Source organism: Colius striatus, chromosome Z, assembly GCF_028858725.1.
Source record: "Colius striatus isolate bColStr4 chromosome Z, bColStr4.1.hap1, whole genome shotgun sequence".
NCBI classification, from domain to species: Eukaryota; Metazoa; Chordata; class Aves; order Coliiformes; family Coliidae; genus Colius; species Colius striatus.
In genome coordinates this window covers 46308035-46324019 of record NC_084790.1, presented here as the reverse complement: position 1 = coordinate 46324019, position 15985 = coordinate 46308035, and positions in this window count along the sequence as shown.

Below are 15985 nucleotides of genomic sequence, written 5' to 3'. Positions count from 1 at the left end.
GTTCCCATTACTTAAATGATCTGCTTTTCTGGACACTCTATCTCTGTGATTTTTTTTTCCTGTGTCTTTTAAAATATGTGATATCCAAGGCAGGAAACAAGCATACTGTATTTGTGAAGCAAATATGTTGAGCCATGCTTGGAAGAGTAAGATGCTGAGTCGAAGCAGAGCAGTACTGTAATAAGACAAGAAGTCATGAAAGCAACATATTTTTTTAATTATTTCCACTCCTCAATTGTATAAGCAATCTGAGAACATATTCCCCACATATAAAGCATTGATTTTAGTAAATCTGCAGAGCAAGTGGTTTTGCCAAATATGCTTTAAATCGAAATGCTAGTGAACTATTTAAAAAAGGAAAGCCTTCTACAAATCTTTGTATGGAATCTAGTTTGGTGGTGTTGCTATTAACAACTTCCTAGCTAATAAATACTGTCTTTGTACTGTCTTTTTTTGTTTGGTTGGGGTTTTTTTGTGTTTTGCTCTGTTTGTTTTTTTAAAAATCAGTTTTACCTAATGCCGAGATGACTTTGGTTTTAAGTTAGCTTCAACATTATTTTATGATGGAAGGGATTATGATTACGATTTGGCTTCTCCATCTACCTATGTGTGCAATATTTAAAAAAAATAAAATCAACAACACATCTGTAACTATAGCTGTTAAATCAACATATTTGCTTAATTTTTGGAGACTGTTAACTGCGCATAAGTATGTATATACACCTTGTCAGTGTCAACTCATACATCCTAGTTATTGAAACAACTTTTAGCACACATTCTTTCTTACTTAGCAAAACCTCAAACAACACCTAACCTCAAATTCTTCAACAAGGAAATGTATTATTTGGCCAAATATTTACAGAATAAAAATCCTCCAGGAAATTTCATTATTTTCTGTTACGGTTTTGTATATATTCTTTGTTTAAACTGAGTATACCAAGCAAAGGGTTTTACTATGGATGGTCTTTTTATTGTCCTCCTTGTTGTAGATCTACTGCTAGTAGTCAAAATTCCAGAGAGACAACTATTAGAAGATTTTACAGATACCCAGCTCTTAATGTAAAATCTGTAGAATTATTATAGTGTCTGTTCTACCTATATATACGTGTCATGGTTTGACATGACAGCCTTTTCTGAAAAGTGGAAAGGGGCTGTAAAGGTAGCTCCTGTGAAATGTTGCTCAAAACTCTACCCAGCTCTGAGCCAGAGCCACTTCTGGGGCTGAGCCAATTAGACGCCTCCATGATCCCTTTTTAAGAAACCAGAAGACCTCGTGTCAGGGGCAGTGACTATGGCTGGAGGAGGCCATGTCCCATGTGAGGGACCCTGTATTCACAGAAGCTGTTAACTGTGGTGAAGAACCCACACCAAAGAAGCTCATTAAAATTATGCCCAGAAGAGGCAATATCCTGTGTGAGGGACTCTGTATCTGCAGAATCTGTGGACAAGATTCCACACCAGAGATGTTCATCAAGGACTGAGTCCTGGGGGAGGAACTCTGTATCAGAGCAGGGGAAGAATGCCAGGAGTCGTCCTCATCTGAGAAGAGAGAAGTGGCCCATCTATGAGAGACTGACCACATTCCCCACTCCCTGCCCCCCTGAGCCGTTGATGGGGGAGGAGGTAGAGATATCAGGAGCGGTGAGCTGGGCCCGGGAAGAAAGGAGGGATGGGGGAGGGAGATCTTAAAGTGCTGGTTGTCGTTTTCTCATCATCCTACTCCCTTTTTGCTTTTGTTATGTTCTGTCTCTTGTAGGTAGTAGAATAAACTTTCCTACTTTCCTCTCTAAGTCGAGTACTGGCGTCTGTTTTGCCCGGAACCGTAATTGGCAGCGAGCCCTCCCTGCCCTTGTCTCAATCCACAACAACCTTGCTTATCTTTTCATTCCCATTTCACTGGGGCCCCTGCTATCCTAATGAGGGTGGGGGATGGATGGGGGGGCAGTCATGGTGCTTCTGTGCTAGCTGGGCCAAACCACAACAATATGAAAATATTAATAGACACTTAAATTGCTGATAATGGTATCCCAAGACTTGTTTCATACTTGTACAAAGCATGATGATAATTTCTTTACAAGAAGTGTTTCTAATATTATTATATTATGTACATATTGAAACTGGGTTAAAAACTTAGATCCCAGTTCTGGACTGTTGGCAAGAAAATAACAGCTGCTGCCTTAAATATCTTTTCAATTGTAGGATATTTGGTGCAAGTACGATCTTATTAATATTGTTATTTTAAGATCAATGTCTTTTTTGGTCTGAGACTGGCTCTTCCTGGATCCTTCCGAATGGTTCATTAATTTGATTAATTAATTTTTCCTATACAGTATTTTTCTTCTGAACTTCCAGATTTCTTCAGGTAGCATTAATAGAATTTGGACTTCATCCAGATGCAGAATCAGGGCATAGATCTGTAGGAGACTCAGTATAAAATCAAGGACTATAGCTGAAGGAAAGCAAGGTCTCCCAATTTGTCATTAAGAAATAGTTGGCTAATTTAGGTTCGTATGATTATTGTTATTAATCATGGTTGTGAAGCTTTATTTCCACAAAGTATAGTATGATTGATTGCTGAATTATGGGAATATACTATGATTCTACTATAATATGATTCTTTCACCTTTTTCCTCCATCAGTTTTCAAATTTGTTCATTCCCTGGTTTTACATGTGTCTGTAGTCTAATAAATATTACTGCCGTCCTGCAGAAGATTGGAAAACATAGATATCAAGCCTGTTTTTTCAACCCTCTTACTCATCTTCTAGTGAAATTCACACATGCAAATACTATTTTTGCATATTCAAATTAAGGATTGCTATTTGTAGCCACAATCTCTGTCTTATTTGCATGCAAAATGTACATGTTCAATCTGGAAGTTATTTAAGAAGGCAGCTCCAAGCAATTTCAACAGACTTCTCCAATGAATAAAAAATTCACACTAACCCAAAAATGGAATGGTCTTATTACTAATGCTTTTGCAACTTTCAAAGCAATTTTGAAACAGGCGTTTAAAGGTGTAAATTTCAGAACTGTCATATATAAGAAAGTGACTGTTTATTTCTCTGAGACACTTGGGTTTTTACGGTTCTCTTTTAATCATTTTACTGGGAATTTGAATAATGCAAATAAAGCTATATAATACATAAAATATTGGGACATTAGTTTATAGGAGCTTTACCAGAGTGCAACAGGAGAGATTTGTGACAGGTTCCAAGTATCCAACCCTGTAAGTCTACAGAGCTGCTACTTTATGAATAGGGTAATACTCTCTCAGATACAAGCTGCTTCACAGATTATTCAGTCGATTGTTTGGGCTGATCACTCTAGTAGAAATGGTTTTCTGAAGGGACATGGAAATGGAGGAGGTAAAGGCCTTTAAGAGGCCAAACCTTGATTTTAAATTCTAGTCTCCTTGTAGGGAAGTGGACAGGCTTTCGATTTAGCATATAAGGCTTTTAAGGGACAAAAGTCTTTCTGATGAAGGCTTTCAGTTTTTTACCCTCTTTCTTCACACAAAAAATCTGTGACAAAATTATTTTTGCAGGATGTGGGTATGCTTGCACTGTTGCCATGTATCTCCTTTTCTTTCTTAGCCTCTTGTAAATGTAACATAAACAACTGAACAGAGTGAAGATTGTATTGGTCTGTTTCCTCCAGTCATCAATGACAGATGTTTTATTGTATTGGGTATTCCATGGTTACTAAAGTTGGTTACAAAAGTAGGAATTAGTTTAAAATAACCTCAATAGCAAAAAGAAAGTTTTAAAGGCAGCTAAGACCATAATACTATTGGAACACCCATTTCAGCTTTGTTATATGTGAGATTAAAGTAGAATATGTGGATTTTAATTCCTGATTTACTTGGACAGGCCTGAAAAATCTCACCTAGGATTTTATTATTTACAGCCATGAATTAAATGCTTCAGAGTTGTGGGTTTTGCTTTTTTTGAGGTTCTTCTCAGCAATGCTTGAAAAAAAGCTGCTTCTTTCAGAACACTATTTACTTTTGAGAAGGGATGGATGCTGATCTAAGGAAACCTTCAGAGGTCTGCTATACCAACTTAAAACTTTTCTCTGTAAGAGACTTTTGCTGTCTATTCATGAATCTTATAGGCTGAAATATGTTATTCTTATTTTCATACTAACGAACTAAACCCGTATCCCAAGTTTGAAATGCAGAAGAAAAAGCTAAAAAATGGAATTTACTTACAGGCAGTTTAAAACAATGAGTAAAAACCTTTTAATAGCCAGAAAGCAGTTAGTCAAAGGCATACCAACCACTCAGGAAATGAGGCATTATTCTTTGTTATCTACAGTTTTGTATTTAAATGAACAGTTTATGTTTGGTTTATTCTAATACTGGTTATCTTGCATCTTGTCCTACGCCCAAATGACTGTGTATAAAATGCTGTGTTTTACATTACCAGCTTGTACATAACTTGTATTATATGTCTCACCTCGTGAACTTGCAACAGTGGCTCTTAGAGTATTTGGTGGTTCATAGAAAATACAGAATATGGTGTATGGTTTCTAAACTGACTGTACAGAGGGACAGAGAAGTCACTTCATAGTAGATGCAATCTCAAATATGTTTCAGTCTCTTCCAGAATAAGATAGGGAAGTCTATGTGCCTTTCTGCAACTACCACCTCATATATGCATCCTTTTGATCCTAAGAATGGTGTAAAGAGCAAATACAGTTGAAATTATTTTCAACTAGATCTAAATTATGTAAGCCAGTCACGTGCTCCTGTGAGTGGTGTTAACAAGCACAAAAAAGTCTGTCTCAAGGCGTTCACATTAGCTAAAACCTCCTATTTGTAATACTGCCAATTTAAAACCCCATGTATGTGAGGGTTTAAAATATTCTATTGGGAGTAGATATCTTTGTTTTGAGAAGTCATGAAGGAAATCAGGCCAAAGCCACAGAACAAAATCTCGAAACACTATTAGCATTTCACAATGGAAGGCCTGAGATAGTGCAATGAAAATCTAATTTCTGATGAAGGCAGATGTCTCAAAGTTCAATAAAAAACAGAAGATCCTCATTTTTCTTCCATTTTTTTCTTTCACTATCTTCTCTTAGGTTCACTGGTTATGCCTCTCCATACTGTGCTGTGTGAATTGCTTAGTTCTTGCTTTTGCTCTTTGAAAAGCCGATGAAAAAAAGGTAACCTTTTTTCTGTTGGACCTGCTCTTAGCACAGACATTTTTTGATGGATAATAAAAGTGACCTAACTGATGTCTTCCTTACCTTTGCTTATGGATCCTGCTGCAGCAGAAATGTTGAGTGCAGGAAAGAGCCTTCCTATTCACAACCCGTACAAAGCTAACACAGCCCTCAGACTACTTTAAACAGCTCATGAGTATAGCGGGCTGAGGCTATTTAATGGGCAACCTGACACAAGTGTACAAGTCAAGCCAGGCTATTCTCCCTCTTTGAATCCCATGCTCGCTCCCTCCTTATCATCACATCGTATTTAAACTCATTTTCACGATTCTCCCTCTCTCTCTCCTCTTGTCACACTATTCAAACTCACTAATTACTTTCTTCTATTAGGATAATTGTACATCACATTAACTTATTAACATAACATATTAGCATCATATTAACTAATATCAATATATTAATACAATATGTGTACTGCTCTCAGTCTGTGGGTCAGTAGGAATTTCTGAACTTTTAAAAGCTCCTGGGCACTCCTTGCTCACCTGCACTCTATGCATTAGATTTGGCATGTACATAGATATCTAGTACACTCACTGCAGGGCGTGTTACTGGTATTTCTAAAGGAACAGATGTAAGACTACTGCTAAGATACTCTTTCAAGCTGTGGATTTCAGGGCCAAAGTCCTACCACAGCACTGTATGTAACTGGCAAAATGCAGTAGTTAAGATGAAGCTTTTAACTTCACCTCATTTGTGTGAGATTGAAAGTAGAGATCTGGTAATGAATAGTTCATCACAAAAACTTGAACAAACACTCACACCACGATCATAGTCTTTGTCACCCATGATGGTTGGATTATTTATAAAAATTATAGGTTATAATAAAAAAAACTTGGGCTTAAAATATTTATCAAGTACAGCAACTAACAATCAGATTAACATTTAAGTTATTTAAATGATTAGTAGTTAATATCGGTATTCTTTTTTTTGTATTATATTTATTACTTATTTTTAAATTTGCTACAAGCCTTTGAAGAAAGCAGAGTTTAAAAAACATCAGTAAATGCAGCGCCTGCTATAGGAGAAAAGATTTGTCACATCTCCCTGACTCTTGACAACTCCAAATGTTGAGAGGGGAGGTTTTGTGCATGTTCTGTATGGCTTTCAGCAATGACTGATCACTCACTGCAATCAGCCTTTGCAGCTGGAGCAGACTGTCCCCGGAGCGGCAGAACAGGTGCTGATGGGTTTGTTTTTCTCGGGCCAAGGCTACATGTGCCCAGTGGCATTAGCCTCTCCTCTGATCTGGTTTCTCCACTGATCCAGCCCTTGTGAGGGAGGTGGGGCCAGCTGAGGCCGCAGATGCAGGATTTACTCCTGACACTGGCTTGCCACCCTTAGGCTCAACTCTAATGGGCCTGTTTTTATCCCCTTCCACATTCAAAATTAGTTTAAAGCCCTTTCTGTGAGCACCACTAACTCAATTGCAAGGATCCTTCTCCTGCTTTGAGACAGAGTAACTCCATGTGTCACCAGACCTGGCATCATGAAAATTTCACCATGGTGAACCCCAGGTACCAGTACAGCTTGTGGAATGAACTGTTATAGAGTAGTGTAGGAGAAAGGGACCTGGAGGTGCTGGTGGACAGCAGGATGAGCATGAGCCAGCTATGTGCCCCTGTGACCAAGAAGGCCAATGGCATCCTGGGGTGTATTAAAAGGGGGATGGTGAGTATGTTGAGAGAGGTTCTCCTTCTCCTCTGCTCTGCCCTCATGAGACCGCATCTGGAATATTGTGTCCAGTTCTGGGCCCCTCAGTTCAAGAAGGACAGGGAGCTACTGGAAAGAGTTCAGTGCAGGACCACCTGCACTGGAGTGGATGATGGAGTGGAGCATCTCCCTTGTGATGAAAGGCTGAGGGAGCTGGGCTCTTTAGCTTGGAGGAGACTGAGGAGTGACCTCATTAATGTTTACAAATACATAAAGGGCAGGTGTCAGGAGGATGGAGCCAGGTTGTTCTGGGTGACGTCCAGTGATAAGACAAGGGACAATGGCTATAACCTGGAACATAAGAGGTTCCAAAGAAAGAATTTCTGTAGTGGACTGGAACAAGCTGCCCAGATGGGTTGTTGAGTCTCCTTCTCTGGAGACATTCAAAACCCACCTGGATGAGTTCCTGTGTGACCTACTCTAGGTGGTCCTGCTCTGGCAGGGGGGTTGGACTAGATGATCTCTCGAGGTTCCTTCCAACCGTTAAGATTCGGTGTGATTCTGTGTGTGACTGCAGCAACTCTTAACTGACTGAATGAGATAATCAGCAACAGGGCTAATATAGACCTTAAAAACCGCACTTCCTTTAAGCTGGTAGTGTCAAACTCTATTTTCTTAATGAATGCTGAACATAATTATGGTGTTATTTTGCTGCTTCTTTCCATTAAGGTTGAAAAGTTTTACTGTTATAAACATTTATTTGAAATAAAAGAATTATGCTTATACAGGTTACAGTAATGATTTCAGGAGGATGTTTAAACAACTTGTAGAACTTGACATAGAAAAGAAAAATATTGCACTAGATTGTAGATCATTGCTCATAGAATAGTTTGGGTTGGAGACTACCTTAAAGACCACCTAGTTCCAACTCCCCTTCCATGGGTAGTGATACTTGCCACTAGCCCAGGTTGCTGCAAGCCCCATCCAGTCTGGCCTTGGAACACTTCCAGGGATGGGGCATACACAGCCTCTCTGGGCAACCTGTTCCTGTGCCTCATCACCCTCACAAGGAAGAACTTCCTAATATCTAATATAAATCTACTGTCTTTCTGTGTAAAATGGTTACCCTTGTCCTATTCATACAGGCTCTGCTAATACATTTGTCTACATCTTTCTTACAAAGTCCCTTTACATACTGAAAAGCTGCAGTAAGATCTTCCATGAGCCTTCTCCAGACTGAAGAGCTCCAACTCTCTCAACCTTTCCTCATAGGAGAGGTGTTTCATCCTGCTGATCATTTTTGTGTCCTTCTTCTGGACCTGCTCCAACAGGTCCATGTCTTTCCTGTGCTGAGAACTCCAGAGCTGGACACAAAACTATAAGTGGAGTCTCACCAGAGCACAATAGAGGGGCAGGATCCCCTCCTTCGACCTGCTAGCCATGCTACTTTTGGTGCAACTCAGGATATAGCTGGCTTTCTGGGCTGTGAGAACACATTGTTGGCTCGTATTTAGTTTTTCAGCAGCCCCAAGTCCTCCTCAGGGTTGCTTTCAGTTCACGCATCACCTCAATATTTTGCCTTGTGACTATTTAAAATAGGAGTATCCACAGAGTTTTAATTAGGTACTTACTCTGATATAATGTGGTTTTAATATGCTTAGTACTATAATTCTCCCTATATATAGAAACATATAAAAAAGTAGGAAGAACATTTGTATATATCATTGAAATAAGAAAATATTAAGAGTTTTAAATAGACAGTGTTTCAGCTGCATTTAACTCTTATTTTTATAGGACCTCAAAGAATGTACTGAAAGTAGCCTCATCATGCTGTCACAGCTCTTAGAGCATTGAAATGTTGGGTTGTTTTTTCTTTCCTGACGTACAAACAACAGCTGTGTTCTAGGAGGTGAATTTGTGAAGGGTCATGATTAAAAAGGGCTGAAGGTATTAACATACTCAGATCTTGAAGTCAGGCATTTACTAAGGGAGTTGAAATTCAAAATAGGACTTAGATAGAATTGTCTGTCTGGAAGGGAGAAGATTAGATGCAGGAGAATAAGAATCACAGTAGTCATACTGTGACTGGGGGTATCAGCCCCTAAAATGTGAAAGGCATTATCAAAACTAGCATTTGAAACCCCTTTTTCCTTTCTCCCATATACCCCCAACTAAACCATGTAGCTTAAAAGATTAAATTTCTGTGAAATATGTATAAATTCCATATCCTGCACTTAATAATGTATTTCAATTCAGATAGAATAATCCTGGTTGGAAAACACCTTTAAGATTATCGAGTCCAATCTCAATATAGCATCTTTCTTTCACTTGACTGCTTTGACTCACTGCTTCTCCCTCACATGCCTAAATAATCACCCAGTGCTCAGGGCAATTGCTGCAGACAAGAGAAGTTTTGGTTTTAAGAGGATATGTTTAAACCCTTTTCCTGGAAGTGCTCTGTCCACTAAATTGTAGAAAAAGATTACTGTGATCAGTGATAAGCACATGGATCACTACACATAACAGATACTGCTGTTCTAAGAGGAGTTGGTGTTCCCGACCTGTGGGGAGTGTAGACCTAATTTGTTCGATGTTACAGTTCCTTCCTGGGAATAAATGAGGAATATTTGGAAGAGCTGCAGCCACTCTGTTTCCACTTTTTTAACAGTCACCTAGAGCCTATTCTGGCAGTGCATGGGCATTTTGCAGTGTCATCTGACCATGCTAACTGCCATCTCCATGACCTCCTAATGCCAAGTGGTATAGCATGCAGCCAGCTATGCTGGCTCTGATCCATGTGAGGATTCCTGCACTAAGAAGGGAGTAAAGCTCAGCAATCTCAGGTGCAGTATGGCTGTTGCAGTGGTAAAGAAAAAGGACTAACAAGACACTATATTTGTCTGTAACAGCAGGTTAGAAACAAGGGACTGGTCGACAACTTTCATTGCTGTACCAGGAACATGCAGTGACAGGATAAGGGCTAATGGCTTTAAACTGAAAGAGGGTAGATTTAGATGTAAGGAAGAAGTTCTTTCCTGTGAGGGTGGTGAGGCAGTGGAACAGGTTGCCCAGAGAGGCTGTGGATGCTCCAAACCTGGAAATATTCAAGATCAGGTTGGCTGGGGCTCAGCGACCTGGTCCAGTGGAAGGTGTCCCTGTCCATGGCCAGTAGGGTTGGAATGAAATGAGACTGAAGGTCCCTTCCATTCCAAATCACTCGATGCTATGAAATTCTCTCCTCTTAGTCCTTGATTTTAGGTGCACTGTGACTTGGTTACTGTGCAGTGGTTGGACTCAATTTCCTTTTAGGAAGAATCATAACTGAATCACAGTTGTCTTTGTGTTTGAAGCAACTTACCATCTGCACTAATTAAACATTTAGACATTTTCTTCTTTTCTTCCTGACGGTACTTAGCTAAACAGTATGTGGAGGCTAGTGAGAATCCTCCAAAAATCACCTTCTTAACAGTGGGTCACAGACAAGCCCTGAAAAACCTTTGTTAAATAGTCTTGTAAAGCAGCACATGCTAATCCAGCTACTTTCTTAAAAAGTCAATAAAGAATAAAGCTATGCAAATATAATTTGTCTGTCTAATTATGTCAATAATGATAGTTACTGTTGCCAAAATATGTGTTATCCTGTTGGACTAGCACTGTAATACTTGCATTTAGGTACCATCTTGTGCTTGTAAAAGCACCTTTGACTTGAGAAGCTCTAAGTGCTTTGTACCTTGAGCATTGTTGCTGCTAGGTTCCGCAAGGAAAATGGAAGAACTTGGTTTTAGAAATAAAAAATGAGAATTTGACCTCTAAATCACTCAGAAAATAAGGCACTTTAGGAAGAACAGATAGGGAATGAGAAGGGTATCTCAATTTATGTTATTGTTACACTTACTGTCTTAAGCAGAATTAAACAAAAACAGCAGCATAGCTTGTTAATTTAATGCCATTATGTAATTTCTTTTGGTAGTTTAGAATTTAAGTCACAGTCTAGAATCTAGACAAATAAAAATAATTTTGGGAGCCTTAACTCCTAGGTGAGTATAATACAAGATTATTAGGTAATTTTGTACATCCCACAATTTCTGCTCATGTAAAATTGCACTGTATGATTTGGAAAAATCTGTAACCAATCAGCTAATTATTAACTTCTATGTCAATTTAATTTATAAGTCTTTAAAAAGAGAACAAGTCAGGTACAGTTCTTTAAGATGTTTAAGATGTTATAGCCAGATAGGCCTATAAATTGCCTTAACCTTAACTTCTTGCAAACATTCTCTACTTGATAAGATATAAAAGAAAATTAGCATATTCTTCCTCCTCTGAAGTCTAATTCAAATTCTTTTAGAACTAGTTTAACTTCTGACAGCTGAAATACATACATTTGCTAGCTAGAGCCATCTGCAAGGCAAACACATTCTTACCTCATATGTTTCTAGTGGGAACGTGTTGTCTTTCAGGCACCATCAGATACTATGAAATGACTGGTAATGAATTCTGAAGTCACGTGCATCCCAGGGATTTATAATCTGCATGGATTAAGGGCAGCCTTTTCTGAATTTCAGTTATTTTCACACTTTGATTGTTAGTCTAATCAATATTTAATGGATAGCAACCTAGTTATATGAAGAGGGAATACTCCCAAAACAGTAATTACTTTAGAGAGATTAGGATTAAATAGGATTTAAAAAATATTATTTTTCACTTTTCATAAAATAGGATGATCATCTAGATTTTTACATTATCTAACATCCTTTATTTTATACAGGTAATACAGTGAGACTATGTGGGATTATGCTGCTCAGTCTGAATTTCATTCTCCATCTCAGAAACAGTGGAGTACATTACACGATTAGCACTTTAATACTCATTATTTAATTATTTCTAAATGCTTGTATCAATATCAAATGATTTACCACGATCTTTTATTGGTGGCATGTACTTCTTCTGCTTCATTATCTTGTTTTTGAGGATAAAGGATTACACGTGGAGTGTATTTTAAGTGATCGCCTGCTTACATTTTAATGCGTTACTGGAAAAAGTAAAAATATTTCAACTGAATTTTGAGAAAGCTTGACTGAAAATGTTTGATGGAAAATGAGATAGATTTTTATTAAGTTAAAATGGCATCTAGAGAAATGTCAGAATATAATTATTGCAGTTTTCTCATCCTAAAATCGAACCACAAATTTAAAACAGCTACCACTAATACAGTATCATTGTGATGTGTGTTACTTGTATAGCATTCTGTGATTCTGTGAACAGCAATCTAGAAATCATGGCAACTGTTTTATTTCATTTGTGAATTTATATTGAAATGTCAAGGGCATGAAGCTGAAGGAGTCTTTCCAAATCTTATAAAGTAGAAAGGACATTAAAAGCTGTGACTGAGGGAAGGCAGCATTACTGATGGGTGCCAGGGGAGTACCCCATTAGCTATGCTGTAGTACTGAGGTCTAGAGTATTTTTCAAACTCAAAAACTACTTAGCTAAGTGTACACAGGATACTGACAGCTGCTACACTACCAAAGGAAGTGCTAACAGACATATTTGAAATTTCAAACAGTCCTGTGGGACTTTTTTCAGGTAGTAAATTTTTTTTTCATGTATCATGAACAATCCTAAATGAAGGAGCATGCTTTCCTGACTGGGGGTTAATGTGTAAAGGCCTTGTATCTCTGACAACTCTTAGGAAACCAGACCCAGGCAGGCAGAACCAAGGAACTCCAGGGCTTTCATCTTCACAGATACAGTGAGCAAATAGGTTGATAAACCACTCTCTGTTCCTGCTCTCATTTCCTACCAGGCTCAAACACAAGTGAGGGAATAGTCAGCTGTTTTCCAGGCAGTGGTCAGTAAAACAGCTTTGTGCTGTCAACACTGACTTTCCTTTTTGTAGGCCAGGTTGAAAAGCATCCAGTACCCGCCACTGCTACCCAGCACTGCTATTCAGTACCTCTCTGGCAGCAGCTGCTTTGCTGTCCTTTGCTTATCTGCTACTTTACACTTTCAAGGTTGGTTTCTTGCAAGAACCAAACACACTCTGGCTCCTACAATCCTAAACTTCTATACAGGGAGCCAGGAGTTACTTTGAAAAGATCTCAGAGTTTTGTTTGTATCTAGTGATGCAAAGTGTTTTGTGCACTTCTTTAGCAGGATATATATTTTCCTTCTGCTTGCCACAATTTTCATTAAAGGCTGTGAAAAAAATTAGGTCACAGATTCTTACTTGAGTATTAAATTCAGTTTCGAGGAGTATGTCATGCCTCAGCATATCAATTGATTGAAATGGAAGTGCAGCCCCAAAGGGCAAAAAGTAATGAAAAATAGTAGCACATCATCTTGTCTCCTCTGGGTAGGGTTCAGTAATCATAGGTCAAGCAAAAGACCTCTCCCTGATACAGTACGGGACACCATTAGCCTTCTTGACAGAAGGGGTTATTGCTGGCTCATATACATTGCGGGATAGTTCTCTTCCAGAGAGCTGCTTTCCAGCTGGGTGACCTGCAGCATGAGTTGGGGTATGGGGCTGTTCCCAGGTGAAAGACTTTGCACTTCTCATTGCTGAGCTGCATGAGGTTCCTTTCAGTCTGTTTCCCTAGTCTGTTGAGGTCCAGTGGACAGCAGCTCAACCCTTTGGTGTATCAGCCACTCCTCTCAGTTTTGTCCTTCTGCAACTTGCTGAGGGCATACTCTGTCCCATCACTCTGATCATTGATGAAGATGATAAACAGGATAGGACTTGGTTTTGATCCCTGGGATACACCTCTAATTACTTGCGTCCGGGTAACTTTGTGTCACCATCAAAACCCTCTGAGTTTGGCTGTTCAGCAGTTCTAAATCCACCTCACTGTGTGCTACTATGGTCCGTCTTATCACTTCTGTTAAAATGAAGTGTATCTCTAAGAAGAGCTTGTTGTCTTGCTACACATCCAGTCCAGAGCAATCCACAGTGTATCTTGCCTCCTTTCTCTCAGCATCTGCCTGGGCAAGGGGCTGAACTACAGCACAACACTCATGATGTCCTACCTTCGTCTTCAATTTTTCCCATGACTCTCTTTGTACTGACCTGGAACTCCCCAGAAGGGACTGTGCATCCCACAGTTACGAAGTCATCAGGATTACCAAGGACAAAACATGTGGAAAACACATCTACAAAGGCAACATCAACACAGTTACTTGTCATATAATAGCTACAGTATCTGTTCCTCCCAGAGGTTCATGTTAACAGCACTACTTTTCTCTAAAAATGGCAAAATAAACCTAAATTCTCGCTTCTTCATCATCATTTTCCATCTCAGTAACTGTGGTAATGTTGTTGACATATGGTAAATATTTCAGGTGTATATGTAGTGCACTAGTAAAGGCCTGCTTCTGTGAGCAGGTACACAGCTGTGACACAATCCATTGTGCTTCACAGCAGCTGTTCCCTGAGCTGCTATGGCTTGGCATTTTTTTCTTAAAATTGTGTGAGAGAAGTGAGATGACCAGACCTTTGGCAGGCAGGAGAGATAAAAAAGTGCCCACTGATAGGCAAGAAACACACACTTCAGAGTGTGCACAAAGTCCCTTTGCCTTTCAAAGCCCAACTCAGTCTTGACCTGGATTTCTGTTGCTTGAACAGTTAATTCATCTGGACTAATAGTACCAACACTGAGTATTCTTCATGATCAGAAGACTGTTTCCTGGAAAATACTGAAACAAATAAAAGACTGCTAACATTAAAAGAAAAATCACAGCAATACAAAAATTAAAGAAACCCTAGCTGGATCTCAAGCAGAAGCAGAATAGATGGAATAACCAACAACATATTACTTGAAAAAAAAAATTAAAATTTAATTCCACCAAGCAAAATCTAGTGAAGTGACTGCAAAATATTACAAACTACTCACATTTTATTTCAAATATTTTAATACTGTAATAGATAAGAAAAACAAACTTGCAGAGCAGGATCAATTTAACCGGAAAATTGCTTACAAAGGACTTGCTCTTACTCGCACATATATCAACAGCATTTTACATGCAGGCTTTAAGGGAAACCAAATTTGAGCTTTGAAATTTTTATTGTTCTTTTTTTACAAAAGTATGTATCTCAAAAAAGCAATACAGAACAAAATAAAGTACCTCGACTTTTAGGTGTTTTCCTATGGAGGATGTCTCTCAGAGTTGCAACAGTGTTCGTTATATACAATTGTAAATTTTTACAACTAATCATCCCCTGGAAGTAATATCCCCTGGAAGTGATATCCCCTGGAAGTAATAAGAGCCAATATAAAGTAATACAATAAAGCCTAAGAAACAGTTTTTAGGTCTCCAACAAAGATAAGAGTTGCACAGTTACAAATGTAATAAAAAATTATCAGTCCTACTAAACTCAGGAACACACAGCCAACCTCAGCCCTCAATTCTTGCTGTAAATGTACAAAAGGGGCAAATATTACATTGGATCTTTTACTCTCCCTTTTTGCCTTTTTCAGAATAAAATCATGGTAACATGTTCCTAAAAAAGTAATTATTTCTTATACAATTAGTACCTATATTAGACCTCTTACGTTTCAATACATTTAGAATATTTACTTAAGGATATTGCTTTATCATATATCCTGGTGAAATAATTTTAAAATAGATTATTACTGGAACTTCAGACTATGTGAGGTAAGTTAAAGTAATTTTTCATGAAATATTTTTATTTTAGTATCTTCTGAGATTGAAACAAAGAAGCAATTTTTGCTTAATGGGTGGATCAGTCCCTATCTTGGCTGACAGGAGCAGTAAATTCTTAAGATTAGAGAGACAAACAAAAATTGCAGTTAGAATCCCAGTCCTGGCATAAATGAGAATAAAGGTTTAAAATTATTAATAACATTTGAGCATACAGATCTACATATCTGCATGTAGCCAAATGTGAGCCTGGACATAAAATCTTAGCTTTCGAAAGACTTGTCTGTATCAATATAAAGCGGGAAATTCACCAAGCACTTTGTTTCAATATCAAAGCTTTTCAAACATTACGCCTAATGCCACCAGTAACAGAGCCAATCAAGTTTAAGTAAATAGATATACTGTAATTACAGAAAATGCACTTCTGTCACAACCATTGCTAT